Consider the following 13,800-nt stretch of genomic DNA (forward strand, 5'->3'; position numbering starts at 1 on the left):
GCTTCAGGTTACAGACTCCGCTAACCCAGAAATAGTACCTTGGTTTAAGAACTTTGCTTCAGGATGAGAATAGAAATCGTGCGGCGGCGGCAGCGGGAGGCCCCATTTTCTAAAGTGGTACCTCAGGCTAACAGTTTCAGGTTAAAAACAGACCTCCAGAACTAATTACATTCTTAACCTGAGGTACCACTGTAGCTCCATATGTGTGTGTCTGTGTAAGGCTGTCATCACACTCGGCATTTCGCGTGGCTGATAACAGACAGGCCCAGACAAGTTGCTTAACAGAGCAAGGGGAGTGTGCTGTGAAGTTCCACCACCCGCTCTAAAAGGGAGTGTGATTTGGTGTAGGAGGGGCTTAGGGTAAGCCGGAAGGGGAGGGATTTGGGCAAGCTGTAGTGGGTGAGGTGTAAAGGAAGTGGGGTTGATCAAGTGTTGGGGAAAGGATGGTTGGGAAAAGGGTAGGAGGGGTTTGGGCATGGAATGAGCTGGGGTGGCTGCTTCCAGTATTTGTTTTAGAACTGCACAGGAAAAGTTGCTGCAAAAGAGACGCTTCTGTAAAGGCATAGGGAAGTGTGGTGTAGTGGTTAGAGTGCCAGGCTTGGGTTATTTTGAGGGGAAGGTTGTGCATCTAGAGGCAGACATCTGTGTAGAAAGGCTGTAGTTCAAAGGGTAGAACAGATGCTTTGGATGTAGAAGGTGCCAGGTTCATTCCCCAGTGGTATCTCCCACAGGGCTGGGAGAGACCCTCTGTCTGAGACCCTGGGGAGCCACTGCCAGTCAGCGTGGACATTACTGAGCTAAATGGACCAGTGATTGATTCAGTAGAAGGCAAGTTCCCATGTCCCTATTTAATATCTGTCCTTTGTTCCAAACCATGAGGACTGGAGTCCTTCTTTATTTTGAGGGGAAGGGCTGTAGTTCAATAGTAGGGCACCTCCAGCACATGCAGAATGTGCCAGGTTCAAACCCTGGCAACATCTCCTGGCAGTGCTGGGAATGTCCCCTGCCTGAAACCCTGGAAATACACTGCCAATCAGTGTTGAAAATACTGAGCTAGATGGACCAATCGCCTGACTCGGTATATGTGTAGTCAGACCAATCGCCTGACTCAGTATAAGGCAGCTTTTTATGTGTAGAAAAATAGTACAGGAGACATTAAGCAAAGGTTGTCTTTGCTTTCTGGAGTTCGTACACTTCTTTCAACAGGATTTCTAAAGTATTAGAAACTACTGAATCGTCCTAAATCTCCTTCATTAACTGGGGGGGGGGGGGGGAGCTAGATGAGAGTTTCTTTTAGCTATCACTGGCTATTTTGCTGCTCTCATATCTACCGGGCAACATTTTTAACGTGGAAACAAAGCCTGATGTGAATTAAGTGTATCCGGTTTCTTTCATGTTGCCCTCTGGACAGTTGCAAATCTGGTTCTGATTTGGAGACTGCTTTGGTTGGAATAGAAGTTGTTTCGGGGGTCAATCCTGCCAGATCATTCACACAGATGATGTAATTTTCTGCACATTTTAACAAGTGCCGGCTGAAAATATCTCACACATTCCCCCCTCCCCCTGCCAATCATTCTCTATAAATTAATGAGAAAAGAAATTGTACTGAAAAATGATGGGTGTAAATCTTCTTGGACTATGGCATTGTTGCTGTAAGGACTAGTAAAATCACATGCAAACCCTATCCCTAACCCTCATCCACTTCAGTCTGTAGTACTGGCATTCTTACAGGTTCCATATAATCCTTTTCCTACTCTTCTAAGAAAGTAATTATTCAGTGTGACAGCATCTACACTTTGGAACTCTCTGCCTATTGATACGGGGCAGGCGCCTTCGCTGTACCATTTTCCATGCCTTCGAAAAACTTTTTGATTAGCAAAGCTGAACCACCCATGTCATTTTATTATGTACAGTTGATTTTCAGATCTCTTGGTTTTATTTATATTTTGATATAAATTTGAATAATTTTATTTAAAAAATCAAAATACAGATAACACCCACACAGAGTACTTGGTAAGACTCCCCTGCTCAGCGCCTCAGCGTCCTGCCACGCACCACCTGGCCCAGGGGGCCTGATGGGCTCTATAAAGGACTGCTGCTGCCGCCGCTGCTGCTGGGCAGAGAGGGCTCCGTTTTGTTTTGTTTTGTCTTTGTTTTTTTGTTTAAATTGCTGTTATTTTTTTTATAATATTTTTTATTAAGATTATTACATAAAAATAAAAAATAACAGAAAAATACAAAAGTGCAAAAATACAAAAATACGAAACAACAGAAAGAGCAACACAAAAAGAAAAAAAATAGAAAAACAGGTAAAAACAATTCAATTTCATAATATTCCTTGCATTTACTTATTTCCCAGACTTCCCCACGCCTCCCTTCACTGTATTCCAGTTCATATATTTGATCAGCAAATCCCTTCCCTCTGTCTTACCTAATTTTTAACTTGATCTTAATATCTTAGTGTATCTTAATCTCCTTAATATCTTAACAAATTAAAGCCTTTTAATTTTACACCTTTTAACCTTTAGATTTTCTGTATTCCTTCACCACTTTATTACTAATAACCTTTTACGTTCAATCCGATGACATTCTAACATTCATTAATCTTATAATATTTCTGTAGATAGTCTTTAAATTTCTTCCAATCTTCTTCCACTGTCTCTTCTCCCTGGTCTCTGATTCTGCCGGTCATTTCTGCCAGTTAAATTGCTGTTATTTTTTACCTATGTCATTTTAAACTGTGATATTAATGCTGTATTCTTAGTTTTTGATTTTGATTTATGTGGAAATTGTGTGTATTTTTTTTGATGTGGTTTATTTATTGTTTATGACTTTTGTAATTATGTAAATCTTGTTATGCTGTAAGCCACCTTGAGCATTGTTTTTTTAACTGTGGAAAGGCGGCATACAAATAAAAAATGATGATGATGATAATACGGTTGTGTCAAGTGCTGGTCTTACTCAGAGTAAAGTACAGTCATACCTCGAGTTGACTCTGCTTCGGGTTGAGCGTGTTCGAGTTGCGCTCCGTGGCTACCTGGAAGTAACGGAGCACGTTACTTCCGGGTTTCACCACTCGTGCATGTGCAGACACTCAAAATGACGTCATGCGCATGTGCGGAAGTGGCGAAACACGACCCGCACATGCACCGACGCGCCGTCGCATCTTGCGTTCTGTTTGGGATGCGAACGGGGCTCCGGAATGGATCCCCATTCGCATCCCGAGGTACCACTATAGATTTACTCTGAGTAAAAGTTAGTTGAATGCAACCTATTACTATTTTTAATAAATGTTTTATACTAATTTTCGTAAACCACTTAGAGATTTGTTTGATCAAGCAGTGTATACATCTTGCTAAATAATAATAATATACCATTTGCAGTGAATATTTTAGATCATTTTATGCAGAACACTTACATATTTATCTGTTGAATCAAGTGGCTTTATGTGTCTTGCTGAATAATAATAATAACAATAAAGCCAGAATGCATTGAGACAAGTGAGCTCTATGCGAATGGAAGAATCACTGGCGCAATGTCTGTGATGTATCATCGCCTGTGCTCTCTTGAGCACCAGGATCTCCCCTTGACAGTTCTCAGCAGCTCCCAGGCATATGCCTCCGTGTGAAATTTCAACATTTGGATTTGCATTTGGCTGCTCCTGCCAAAGTCTCCCAGTGGTTTGAGAATGGCTTGAAACTAAGCCACATATCACTCCATCCTTTTGCTCCCTCCCTCCCTTCCTCTCTGTATATGTATATATAATATAGTTGCTGCCTCCTACCGTCGACAGGAGCTGCAGGATGGATTCATTTTGACGTGTGGCTTTGAATCCTGCTAGCTCCCATCTTAGCCAGCTGTTCCAGGATCCCCACCACCACCACTCTGTACTCTGTTACTGAACCAAACTGGAGTGGAGACTGGGTGGGGGAGGAGGAAGAGGAGGTTAGGATGGCAACAGCCTCATTCGCTGGCTCTTGTGCTGTGCTCTTCTGAATGGTCCAGAGTCTCATATTTCAAAAAGCTGATGGAGAAAGACTCCAGCCAAAACTACTTCTCAAGGGCGGGCTGGAATGGGCCTCACTCGTCTCCAGGGATCATTATTCATGTTTTTATTGGAAGTACAGAAGGAAAAGGTTTCTCTCTTCTTCTTTTTTTGGATGGGGAAGGGGTGTTGGTGGAGAGCGATCAGGCGATTGGGATGGAGAGGGGAGTAGTTGGGCAGTGGAGGGCAAAGATGTCTGGGTAAGAAGGATGGGGAGAATTTGTTCCAAAGGGGGTGTTGGATAGGGATGGGCAAATCTGTACATTTCAGTTTCTCAGTTTCTCATTTTTCCAATCTTAAGTTTTGTTCTCCACTTTCCCACATCAGTTTTCCATTTTTGAAAAAAATTAAAAAGCCTCCTGAACATTCGCTGGTGTTTTAGTGCAAATTTCCCCTCATCTGCACATTTTTTGGTACTATATTGCTTAATATACAGATTTTGTTGCTGTTGCTGCAAAGCATGATCTTTATATTTTCCTAATAATACATTGTTGGGTGTCATTGCAGGACTAAGATGACCCTTAGGGTCCTTTCCAAGTATACAATTAAACGTCCAAGATTTTCACTAACATAGGCATTTGTTATGCATGCTTTGCCTTGGCATATGCATTTTTGTACACGTAGTTTTGGCATTGCAAAATTCAGGGAAGTGCAAATTCTGAAGGATGGCTGTTTTCAGTTTGTGTTGTGTTTTGGAAGGTGTAGATTTGGTAGACTCGTTTTTAAACACCAACTGAATAGAATGCATCACTCACCCCCAGCTTCAGGTGTGGCCTCAGAGTTGATTAGGGTTGCCATATTTCAAAAAGTGAAAATCCAGACACAAAAGTATTCAGAAGCATCACTATCTCTAACCGTGGAGGCAAAGCATAGCCGTCATGGCTCCCTCCTCCTCCATGAATTTGTTGAAGTTTCTTTTAAAGCCAACCAAATTAGTGGCCATCATTATCTCCTGTGGGAGCAAGTTCCATAGTTCAACTCTGCAGTGCATCAAATACTTGCCCTGAGTTTTTGAACATTCTGTTTCATTGGATGCCCACCAGTTCATGAGCTGCAAGACCCTTTTAAAACCATCTAAGTTGGTGGTCATTGCTGCCTCCTCCATAGTTTGTCATACATATAGGACAATATCTTCCACAATCTCTTCTTTCTGTTGTTCAGCTGCTGTTCCTTTTAAGGGAGAGTTGGGCTCCACATTCCCACTGCAGAGGAACTCCAGGCCATTTCCTCCATGAGCAGGGCTTGGATGGCACATTGGATCATGCAGACGCCAAGCAAAGGGGTAAGAGAGTCTTCTTGGAAACATAAGGGATTTCAGCAGATTTCCCCCCACCCCACCCACATTCTGTTTTCCCTGCCTGAAGCCGTTTTAGCTCACGCACGATGCTCTGTCACAACAATGCTACCATCTTGCACGGATGGGTGCCTAATTGCAGCTCAGGAATAAAAGAGAGAGAAAGATTGTGCAGAAGGACTCCCATTTGGGAGTTGGGATTTCAGGAGTAGGGATTCCTGAAGTGTTTTGGGGTTCACATCTGCCTGCAAAGTTACACTGGATCCCCAACAGTCCCTGGGCAGAACCTCAACTCTGTGAGGTCTTGGGAACCCACTGCCCCTCAGCCTAGCAGACCTCATAGGGTTGTTGTGAGGACAAAATAATTGAAACCATCCCATGCATTGCTGATAAGGCATGGTAAAAGACCATAGTAAAGAAGGATTTTGCGGCTGAAACTGGCCTGTCCTTCTGGCCTCAATACCCCTCACCCCTGACCCAATATATTTTTATTGGTATTTCTGCAAAGGATTGGGCAAATTCATGGAGGAGAAGGCTACCAATGGGTGCTGGCCACAATGGCTATGCTCTGCCTTCCAGCAGGTGAATGCCAACTGCTGGAAGCTGAAGGAGGGGAGAGCTGCTGCGGTGCTCAGGTCCTGCATGCTGGCTTCCCATTGGAGCATCTAGCTGGATGTTGGGAGGACAAGGCGCTGGACCAGAAGAGCTCTAGGATGCAGGCTGTTCTGATGTTCTGATGTCCAATATCAGCAAACTGGTACAGAAGCAGTGAAAAGGTAGAAGTAAACCGTGTAGAATGAATTCTTATACACATTTTGTTACAATCCAATCCAATTGACAACTGCATTGCTGAAAGACATAAAGGCATCAGTTTTATCTCCTTTGCTCGATATGTAATCCTTCAATAGATGAGCGTGAGTATCACTTAATTTATTTACGTAATGGACAAAGGGAAGCCAGGTGCTACCAAGTCAATCACATTTAATATGCCCTTATCTGTATTGTGTTAAATACTCAGGGAGAGCTGTATTCCAAACCTTTTCCATCCTTTGGATGGACACATAGGGAGCTACAGTTCCCAGAGTTCTCTTTGAAGAGGGATTTATCGTTGAATTAGTCTGGAAACTGTAGCTCTGGGAGGGGAATAGAGGGGGTCTCCTGACAATTCTCAGCAACTCTACACCAGCGGGTGCAGTGGTTAAGAGCGGTAGACTCGTAATCTGGTGAACTGGGTTCGCTTCCCTGCTCCTCCACATGCAGCTACTGGGTGACCTTGGGCTAGTAACACTTCTCTGAAGTCCCTCAGCCTCACTCACCTCACAGAGTGTTTGTTGTGGGGGAGGAAGGGAAAGAAGATTGTTAGCTGCTTTGAGACTCGTTAAGGGGAGTGAAAGGTGGGATATCAAGTCTAAAACTTCTCCTCCTTCTCCTCCAACTCCAACTCCCTCCTCCAACTCTCCTCCCAACTCTCTTTTAAATCAGAACCAGTGAAGCCGGTGAAGGTCCTGTGTGAGTGCCTGGAGGTGGTTGAAGGATGGATGGTGGCTAACAGATTGAGGTTGAATCCTGACAAGACAGAAGTACTGTTTTTGGGGGACAGGAGGCGGGCAGGTGTGGAGGATTCCCTGGTCCTGAATGGGGTAACTGTGCCCCTGAAGGAATCCAGGTGCGCAGCCTGGGAGTCATTTTGGACTCACAGCTGTCCATGGAGGCACAGGTCAAATCTGTATCCAGGGCAGCTGTTTACCAGCTCCGTCTGGTACGTAGGCTGAGACCCTATCTGCCTGCAGACTGCCTCGCAAGAGTAGTGCATGCTCTGGTTATCTCCCGCTTGGACTACTGCAATGCGCTCTACGTGGGGCTACCTTTGAAGGTGACCCGGAAACTACAACTAATCCAGATTGCGGCAGCTAAACTGGTGACTGGGAGCGGCCACTGAGACCATATAACACCGGTCTTGAAAGACCTACATTGGCTCCCAGTATGTTTCCGAGCACAATTCAAAGTGTTGGTGCTGACCTTTAAAGCCCTAAACGGCCTCGGTCCCGTACACCTCAAGGAGCGTCTCCACCCCCATCGTTCTGCCCGGACACTGAGGTCCAGCTCCGAGGGCCTTCTGGCGGTTCCCTCACTGCGAGAGGCCAAGTTACAGGGAACCAGGCAGAGGGCCTTCTTGGTAGTGGCGCCCACCCTGTGGAACACCCTCCCATCAGATGTCAAAGCGATAAACAACTACCTGACATTCAGAAGACATCTGAAGGCAGCCCTGTTCAGGGAAGTTTTTAATATGTGACATTTTAGTGTATTTTTCATCTTTGTTGGAAGCCGCCCAGAGTGGCTGGGGAAACCCAGCCAGATGGTCGGGGTACAAATAATAAATAATTATTATTATTATTATTATTATTATTATTATTATTATTATTATTAACAAATGACAGTCCAGAATCCATTGGGGGGAAACCAGGACTGTTTAAAGTGGTATAATATGGTATGACTATGGCAAGTAATAGGCACCTCTTCTTGATGCAGTGGAGGTGAGACTCTTGTCAGCCTGATGGCTGCATTCCTTTACGGGCAGCCGTCCATGGGCCGCATGCTAGTGGTGGGCGGGACCAGAGGAAAATCTGGGCGGAGCAACAAGTGTAAATGCTACTTTTGTATAGTAAGCTAGTTTCTGCACAATTTGACACACACCTCTCTCCATCCTCCATTCAGGCAAGCCAGAGGCTTGATCAGAGTTCAAGGAGACACAACCCAGACAGGCAGAAATGCTCAAGCTGAGTATGGAGCAGGGTATGGGAGGTTTGTGGCATGGAAAGGGGTTGTGGCCTGGGGAGAATCCCGAGTGTCAGGCAGCAAAGCTCAGCAGGGCTGCATTTGGCCCTCAGCCCTGATAATCTGCAGCCTTACATTTTTCCAAGGGGCAAAGTTGGTGGCTTTTAGCGCACCCTAAAGTGGGCAACTTCACCCTCCCTCCCTTCTTCCGCCCACCTCAGCTGACAGCTTCTGCCTGAGCTGTGTTCCACCTGCTTCCAGCTCATTGCATAGGAAGCCGCTATTGATCACCAGTGTGGTTGATGGTTAATTAAATTGGACAGCTCTGCCATTCGGTGGTGAAGAGGAGGAGGGAAGGACCCGCTCCTTTTGCGTACATGTGTGCACAGCCAGGTCCTGCTGAGTTGGGCGTAATCCTTGCCAAGAGGAACCACTGTGAACAAGGCTGGTTCCCTGCTGGAAACGGAGAGTTAGAATCAATCCCATCCTTCCCTCCCTTCGGTGGGGCAGGATGTTGTAAGCTCTGGCGGCGAGGAAGGCAGCCTCTGGCCTCCTGCCTGGACACATTACACGCTGAGATCCAAAGTCAAACTCAGAGTGCAATGCTCTTTCTCATCTGCTCCTCTCTTTCTTGCACATCCAGCTCTCCTCCCTCCCTCCCACCTCTCTTTCTACCCCACAAACTTATTGATTGATAAAAATATTTTATATGTACTGTTAATTCATAATAAATGAATGAATGAATGCCAGGTCTGGCATCTTCCAAGACAACAATGCCCATTTAGACCACAAAGAACTCATAACCCACCTACTTTCAGCAGCCAGAAACACCATAACCAGACGCTGGAGAGACCTGTCAGGAATAAGCATGGACCAATGGTACCAAATAGTATGGGAAACAGCCCTACTAGAAAAATTAACCAATAAACTGAAACTGACACGGGGACAAACAGAAGAAGACGCCTTTACCCCGGTATGGCTCCCCTTTATCCCATACACAGCCCAACAAGACAATGACAATAATCCACCAACAGCATACAAATCAATATGGCTAACCTGATCCAAAACACCCACCAGCCCACTCACACACGAAAACAAAGATCACCACAGCCAATCGCAAACAAACAACCACACCCTGGGCCAACCCCAACCTCTCTTACCACCAATGGAACACAAGTGAACAGCACAAGCAACGCTGACACCAAACCCTACATACATTAAGCATAACAGAAACATCGCCACCCGGCCCCCCACCCCCACCCATCTTCCCTCCCTCCACCCCCCTTTTTTCTCTCCCTCCCCCTAATGTCTCAACAAATGAAACGGATTTGTAAAAATGTTACATGGAAAAAATATGAGAGACATTACACTTATTTCTGTAAAACAAGAAAATCTTTAATAATAATAATAATAAACAACGGAAAACGGAAAACAAGTAAGAACTGTGCAAAGAGATTGAAATGGCAGAGCGTGCTGGCAGCGGGAGGTGGAGGTCAACCCCCACAGAGTCCCCTAGGGTTGGCACCCCTGCTATGCATTCATGGTGTAATGCTTCAAAGTGAGGAATTCCCTTCTGTCTGCGATAGAACCGCTGACTGAGGACTCAGAATGCTTGCTTGCTTTCCGCCTATCAGCCACCTTCAGCTTGGTTAACATCTTGAGTGTCTATGCTCTCAGTTTGTGCTCTGACATACAAACTAAGGGCCAGTTATATGAAGAACTAGGCCAGGCTGCCAGGAGAGTCACAGACTGTGAAGACCTATTTTTCTTGCTGAGAGATTTCAATGCCAGAGTTGGGAACGAACATCAACCATGGGACAATGTGCTCTCCCAAGTCCCAGGCTTTGTGCATTGCAGAGATGTCTGCAAACACGACATGAAGGCTGGCAGCAACAACCCCGCTGTGTGGGAATCCCTTGGAGACGACCGCAGTGCCTGGAGACACACAGTCAGGTTGTGTATCCATAGCGGCGACCAGAGAAGCAATGACAGCTGGGAGGAGCACAGAGAGAAGAAACACCATGGTGCACCTGTAACTTCATCAACCCCAGATGCAACAAAACATGTCTCTCCTGTATTGGTCTCTACAACCACATCAGGTGCTATAACCTGCCAGCAGTTTGACTTCACCTCCAAAGCCACACTCCTCCATTGTCTCCCAAGACAAATGGATGCCAACAACAAGTGGCAATCCAGGTGTCCCCCCCCCCCCGAAAAATAACTCCCTTCTCTACCCACTTTCTCCATGCTTTGCTTTTTTAAAAATAAACCTCTGTCATCACAGCATAGGACCAGCAGCAATTAGCCTTAAGAACCTGGGACCAATTTACTTATGGGATTACTTTACCCCATATTCACCCACTTTGATTAGTGGTGTGGCACTGTTATGGGTGCCACATAATGCCCATTATGGAAGAAATCAACCGTATAGTGTGGCAGCATGTACACTTTGATGCCAATTGACATCAAGCTGGTGCTTTCACTGTACACTATTTGGCACCTGCTAAAACACATTTTGGTTTATGCAAAGCTACCCAGATGTTTAGAAACTTGTTGCAAGTTCTGATTGGTTTTTGGTTTATTGTTATTTTAACTTTTTGAAAGTTTTAAATTATTGTTGTTAATTCTTCTTAGTGATAATTTTATGGTTTTATCGTTTTTGTGAACCCTTTTGAGAACCCTCATTGTTATTATTTTTTTTACAATCAAGCAGTGTATGAATTTTATGCAAGAAAGAAATTACGGTGTAGACTTCTGGTGGAAGCCAGATGGGCTTCTGTAACGTGAGGGACACACCTAACACTTAACCAAGGAGTGGGCTCATGACAAGACCATCTCCTTGAGCCATTCCTGTTCAGTGTGTCTGCACATTTGGTAAAGGTAAAGGTACCCCTGCCCGTACGGGCCTGTCTTGACAGACTCTAGGGTTGTGCACCCATCTCACTCAAGAGGCCGGGGGCCAGCGCTGTCCGCAGACACTTCCGGGTCACGTGGCCAGTGTGACAAGGCTGCATCTGGCGAGCCAGAGCCGCACACGGAAACGCTGTTTACCTTCCTGCCAGTAAGCGGTCCCTATTTATCTACTTGCACCCGGGGGTGCTTTCAAACTGCTAGGTTGGCAGGCGCTGGGACCGAGCAACGGGAGCGCACCCCGCTGCGGGGATTCGAACTGCCGACCTTTCGATCGGCAGCCCTCGGCGCTGAGGCTTTTACCCACAGCGCCACCATTTCCCAAAAGCCAGTTAGAGTGTGTTGTCTGCCAGTCTTTATCCCTCTCTGGATTATGAAATATAACCTGCCTTCATCTCCCCCACCACCACCCACACGCTGTGGCTGCCACTACAGCATACCTGTACTGGACTTCCTGTACTTTGCATCTGAGCACCAACTCACTTCGAAGCCAGACTGCTCTTTGCCCGCTGACAGTGCAATGCTGGACTTTCTCCTCCCAGTCACCCTCTCCCAGGGGAACCCTGGATGCTAATGCAATGCAAGACAGAGAAGAGCAGCTTTGCTATGGCTTGTTGAAACAGTTGTTTTTTTGGAGAGTGGGACACATAAAACCCATAAGGTCTCCAGTCCAGCTGGACTTTTACCTGGGACCAGGTACCCAGCTGGGACTAGGAAGAATGTAAGAAGAGCTCTGCTGGATCGGATCAAAGGCCCATCTTGTCCAATAACATCTGGAAGGTTGACACATAGAAATGCTCTGATACCTTATGCTTGGGGATTTAGGCTTGGAAAGGGGGTTCATTCCCTTAAAAGGAGGACTGAACAAATTAATGGAAGATAAGGCTTTTCTAACAACAACAACAACAACGATTTATTGATGTCCAAAATAGAACAATTAGAAAAAAAGAAAAAAAATTTAAAAAACAGTATCTCAGCTCGTCCCCTCTAGGGAAGCTATTGATGGCTATTAGCCATGAGGTTCTGCCTCCATGTTTGGAGGCAGCAGTGCTTCTGAAACCCCATTGCTGGAAACCAAACAGGAGGAGAGAGTATTCTTGTGCTTGAATACTGCTTGCACCCCGTTGGGGTGTTGGCTGGCCAGTGGGAAAAAAGGATGCTGCACTAGATGGGCCACTGGCCTGCTCCAGCTGGCTTTTATTATGTTCAGCTATCGGCAGTGGAGCCCCCAATGGTAGTTCTGCCACCCTCAGAAGTTTGTAGGGTGGTGATGGCCCAGGAGAGACATTCTTGTTAAGTATAATTGTTTAATTACCCTGAAATGGGGAATGCCTGTATGTATATTGCTGAAGGTTTCACACTGGAAAATTTCATTGGAATTGTACACTAAAAAAATAGCTCTCGGTCTGCTGGCAGAATTATAGCAAAGAGGCAGCCAGACTGACCACTCTTGGCAGGGAATTTCCTCAATCTGAGAGCAGCCATTGAAAAAGTCCTCTCTCCTGTCACCACCAACCATGCTTCTGATGTTGATGGGACCTCCACCACCTCTTCTTCTCCTTCTCCTCCTTCTCCTTCTCCTTCTCCTTCTCTTCATATAAGCCCTTTGAGCAGGACTACACTCTGCCATTGGCTTCGGTCCCAGACGCATTGTTTTGCGTCGGGGAGAAAACAACTGCCTTGCTCTTTTTATTTGTCTTCTTATATGTGGACAGCATTTTGTAGGGGTATTGTTTTAAATTATTTTGAAGAGCTGAGAAATAATATTGTTAGTGGTAGGAAAAGGCATTTCAGCAGCAGCAGCAGCACAGAAATCCCCATAAGAGCAAGCAGATTGTATTTAGTGAAACAAAGCAACAAAGATGTTGGAATTCATTTATATCTGCTTTTGTAGCTCTCCAAAAACTGAATTCTGGCAGGATCCCCAAAGCGACAGGGAGTTGTGTTTGTCTAACAGCCATGAACAGCACAGAGTGTATCCAAAACTTCCCTTTCACAAACTGGGTATTTAATAGGCCTGTTGAACTGATTCAATATTTGTGTTGATCCACTACCTGCCTTTTAACCAATTAATCTGGTAAACTTTGCATATCACCAGATTTATGATACAGGCCAGGGGGCCTTTTTGAGTTACCAAGAGCAAGAAATCACTTTGCAAATTAAATAAGCAGAACCTAATGCTAATTGTTGGATGAAAAGGTAATTTTAATGGTTTCTTTTTGTTGTTGTTGTTTCCAATCACAGTTAGCATACCAGATGAGAGAAAGATTGAGTAACAGAAAGAGGAAGGAGGTGTCAAAGAGCAAAAAAGAGTGGGAGGATGTGTGTGTGAGAGAGATTGCACCATGCAATCTATGTAAATAGGGTTGCCATATTTCAAAAAGTGAAAATCAAGTCAGAAAATGTGTCGAGCTTTTTTAAGTTTCTGCCCAGATCTCAGGGGGTGGGGGTGGGGGGTGGGAATGAAGCTACAGTGGTACCTCGGGTTAAGTACTTAATTCATTCCGGAGGTCTGTTCTTAACCTGAAGCACCACTTTAGCTAATGGGGCCTCCTGCTGCTGCCGCGCCACTGGAGCACGATTTCTGTTCTCATCCTGAAGCAAAGTTCTTAACATGAAGCACTATTTCTGGGTTAGCGGAGTCTGTAACCTGAAGCGTATGTAACCTGAAGCGTATGTAACCTGAGGTACCACTGTATTTTAAAGGGAAATTGCCAGTATTGTAGAGTTGTAAACGTCATCTAGGTTCAGGAATCACAGCTAGCACTTTTTATTC

The 13,800-nt window shown here is 45.3% G+C and overlaps 1 protein-coding gene across 1 annotated transcript in view; it reads left to right on the forward strand.

The window, feature by feature from the left end:
• The window catches only part of LOC310669681 (uncharacterized protein), a 38,887-nt gene extending 25,374 nt beyond the window's left edge, over nt 1-13,513 (forward strand). The window contains exon 4 of the transcript XR_014507259.1: nt 13,493-13,513. The gene's annotated coding sequence lies outside the window, so the exon portion shown is untranslated. The remainder of the gene's footprint in view (nt 1-13,492) is intronic.
• The last annotated feature ends 287 nt before the right edge of the window (nt 13,514-13,800 follow it).

Source organism: Podarcis tiliguerta (assembly GCF_965153285.1).
Source record: "Podarcis tiliguerta genome assembly, chromosome: Z".
Classification (NCBI taxonomy): domain Eukaryota; kingdom Metazoa; phylum Chordata; class Lepidosauria; order Squamata; family Lacertidae; genus Podarcis; species Podarcis tiliguerta.